Source organism: Otolemur garnettii, unplaced genomic scaffold, assembly GCF_000181295.1.
Source record: "Otolemur garnettii isolate 467f Iridium unplaced genomic scaffold, OtoGar3 scaffold00149, whole genome shotgun sequence".
Classification (NCBI taxonomy): domain Eukaryota; kingdom Metazoa; phylum Chordata; class Mammalia; order Primates; family Galagidae; genus Otolemur; species Otolemur garnettii.
This window is the reverse complement of record NW_003852544.1, coordinates 4,240,793-4,245,017: the sequence shown is the minus strand read 5'-3', so window position 1 is coordinate 4,245,017 and position 4,225 is coordinate 4,240,793.

Genomic DNA, 4,225 nt, shown 5'->3' with positions numbered 1-4,225 from the left:
AAAAAAAAAAAAACTAGTGGAAAGAATTTGACAAGATAATTCTGATATTTTTAGGAAAAGAAAATGTATAAGAATAAAAAATTGTGAAAGTGAAGAAATTATAAAGGGGAAAATATTATGAAAAATGTAAGCTATTTTGATAAAACTATTATTTTAAAAGAGTTTCAACATGAAAGAGAATTAAATAAATCTGTGAAACAAATAAGGGTCTATATATAGGATTTATATATAATTCCAGTTCAAGATACAATAAAGTAAAATATCAGATTAGTAGGGAAAGGACTAATCAATAAATGGCTTTGGGATCCCTGAGTGTCCATTTGAGAAAAAATTTCAATACATTTTATATAAAAATACATACACAGAAGAAAATATAGGACCAGTTTTATAATACTGCTGTGGAGGATATCTTTCTAGGTAAATTACTGGAAACAAAGTAAAATGAAGTTAACTTAATGAGAGGAAAAATTTTTTTTTGAGATCTAGTCTTACTTTGTTGCCATTGGTAGAGTGCTGTGGCATCATAGCTCACAGCAACCTCAAACTCTTAGGCTCAAGAGATTCTCTTGCCTCAGCCTCCCAAGTAGCTGGGACTATAGGCTTCTGTCACAATACCCAGCTATTTTTACAGACAGGGTTCTCACTCTTGTTCAGGCTGGTCTTGAACTCCTGAGCTCAGGCAATCCACCCACCTCGGCCTCCCAGAGTGCTAGGATTACAGGTGTGAGCCACCATGGCTGGCTGGAAGGAAATATTTGTAATATATAAAATGACACATGTTGCTATCTATCATATATGTAAGCTTCAATAAATCTACAAAAAGATAAACAGTCCAACAGAAGAATGGACAAAATGTATGACACAGTAATTCTTAGAAAAAGCAATAGAAATGGTAAATAGATATTTGAAGAGATGCTCAACGTCACTAATAATCAAAAATTTGCAAATTAAAACAAGTTACCCATTTTTACCATTTGATTTTGAAGAATTCCACATTGAATATTCAGCAGGCACTTCCATTCACTGTGGATGGAAATGTAATCTATGATCACCTTTGCTGAAGGCAGTCTAGCAGCCTTTATCCTGACACACCCTTGGGTCCAGCACCTGGCCTATGTGAGGCATGCGATAATTACTTATTGACTTAGTGCTGGATTACTTTCCAGAACGGAAAGGGCATGTCAGACAGAGGTAGTTTTCATTCCTGGCTCTGCCATTTATTTACTAAAATAACCTTAAGCAATTGACTTAACTTCCTTATCTAAAAAACGGAGTTACTTCCTACCTTGTAGGGTTGTAAGGAATACTGAAACAATATGTGCAGTGTTTCATCCAATGGCTACCAGGTTATGAGTGTTCAATGAAGAAAAGACTTTATTCTCTCTTGTATAATTTCCCTGGCAGCCCAAGAGAAATTTATTTCCTCAGAAAACTTTACTCCGGTTCTTTTCCCATTCTCTTTCCTCTTTATCCAACCTCCTCAGATCTGCCTGAGGCTCTGCTCTTTTGTGCTGCCAAACAGCTCATTGGAATCTTCCAATTGAGGGTGACATTCATTACCACATCAGTCCTTTAACAGATTGGCCTGTTGTGGGTTGAATTGAGTCCCCTAAAAAGATATTTTCAAATTGGAATCTCAAGGTCAGATGTGACCTCATTTGGCAATAGATTCTCTGCAGATGTAATCAAGTTAAGATGAAGTCATGCTGGCATAGGGTGGGCCACAAATCCCAAACAACTGGTAAAAGAAGGAAATTTGGACATAAACACATATAGGGACAACACTACATGATAATGGAGGCAAGGATTAGGGTGATTTCTTTGCAAACCAAAGAATGCCAAGGATTGCCAGCAGCTACCAGAAGCCAAAAGGAGGCAGGAAAAATCTTTCCCTAGAGATTTCAGAAAGGACATGGCCCTGCTGACACCTTGATTTCAGGTTCTAAGATGGAGACTGTGAGAGAATACATTTCTGGCATAGGTCATCAAGTCTGTGGTACTTTGTTATGGCAGGGCTAGAAGAATAATACACTGTTCCAAAAAGGTCATGTGACTCTAATCCCCCAGGCAGTAATAAACTGTGAAACAGATGGAGACAACATTAGGTTTTGGAGAATTATAGATGAATTTCCTAAAATATAATCTTCATTTTGTCATATCAAGTCATGCTTAGAAAGGGGAAGAAAATTTGTCTTAGTCCATTTTATGCTGTTATAACAGAATACTATAGACTGAGTACTTTATAAAGAACAGAAATTTATTTCTCATAGTTCTAGTGGCTGGGAAGTCCAAGATCAAGGCACTCACAGTTTTGGTCTCTAGTTCTAAGATGGTACCTTATTGTGTGTCCTTGCGTGGCAATAGAACAGAAGAGAAAGACAGAGAGTGAGCCCACTCCCACAACCCATTTTTATAGTATCAATCCATTCAGAAGGGCAAAGCCCTCATGACCTAAACACCTCCCCATAGTACCGCTTTGGGGATTAAGTTTCTAAGATATGAATTTTGGAGGGAGTACATTCAAACTCTAGCAATGTTTAAGGATTTAAATAATTTTTAAAAAGTTCTAAGGAAACAAATCAATCTTATTCTCTCAGGCTACCTATTCTCTAGGAGGGGAAAGGTACACCTTTCTAATTAGTAAGTTTTTTTTTTTTCTTTTTTTGCAGTTTTTGGCCAGGGCTGGGTTTGAACTTGCCACTGCTGGCATATGGGGCCAGTGCCTTACTCCTTTGAACCACAGGTGCCACCAACAGGTTGATATATTTTAAGTTGTATTATTTAGTCTGCCCAAATAAATGGCTCCCCCAATGAGCTGTCTTTCTAGGATTCATACTGTAGTGTAGTTCTCACCTCTGAATCTAGGCAGGCCTTGTGACTTGCTTTTGGCAATTAAAATGTGATGGAAATCAGAAGGCTGACTCCTGAAGCTTGGACCCCATAAAGTCTTACAGTTTCCATCTCTGATTATTAGAATGTTTACTCTTATAAAGCTGAACTTATGACATAAGTCCAACTGTCCTGAGACTCCCACATGTAAGGAAGCTTAGGCAAGCCACACAGAGAGGCTTCATGGAGAGAGAAGAGATAGAAACAACCAACTAGGCCCTAGTATCCTAGTTATCCCAACAGAAGCATGAAACTGGTGAGAGAAGAGGCCATCTAGGATTTTTAACCCAGTCAAGCTTTCAGAGGATTCTAGCCCCAGATGCCAGTGACAACTTCCCATTTGAACTTAGTCAACACACAGAACCTTGAGAGTTAAAGACAATTTTTTATTTAAACCACCAAATTTGGGGCCTTGGTAGGGGTGTGTGTGTGATGGATAGACCCTAGAGTCAGTAATTCCCACCTCCTGGTGTTCATATCTTTTTGATATTGCCTTCCTATGGGTGAGGTTGTGATCTGTGACTTGCTTCTCATCAGTGGAATATGGCAAAACTGATGGCTATTATTCCTTCAATTGTTTATGTTATATAAGGCTCTTTCTTAGCATACTGGATGGAAAAATTCTTCCCACTGGCTGATGAAGTGAGTAGCTATGTTGAAGAAGCTCACATAGAAAGGAACCATTGCTGGTGTCTAGAACTGAGGGCTGGCCCCTTCTGACAGCTACCAGAAAGCCAGGGAATTCAGTCATACATGCACAATGGAATGAATTCTGCTACCAACTTCATGAACTTGAAAGCAGATTTTTCCTTTGTCAAGCTTCCACATGAGACCACAGCTCAGTTGACATCTTTTACCCCCTAGTGTATTTTCTTTTTTAAAAATTCTGTTTTATTAGAGATGATGTCTCTCTCTCCATATATATTCCACTCCTAGGCTCAAGCAACCCTCCCACCTCAGCCTACCAAAGCCCTAGGACTACAGATGCACACCACCAGACTTGCTTACTTTTTAAATTTTTTGTAGGGATGAGGCCTTGCTATGTTGCTCAGGCTGGTCTCAAACTCCTTGCCTCAAGTAATCCTCCTATCTTGGCCTATCAAAGTGCTAGGATTATAGGTGTGACCTGCTAAGCCTGGCCACAACTGACAGCTTGATTGCGGTTATGTGAGACCCTGAGCAGAGGACCCAGCTACGCCATGCCCACTCTCCTCAGCCACATAAATTGTGAGATAATAAATGTTTAAAATTGTTAAGTTTGGCTCGGCACCTGTGGCTCAAGTGGCTAAGGTACCGGCCACGTACACCTAAGGTGGCAGGTTCGAATCCCCAGCCC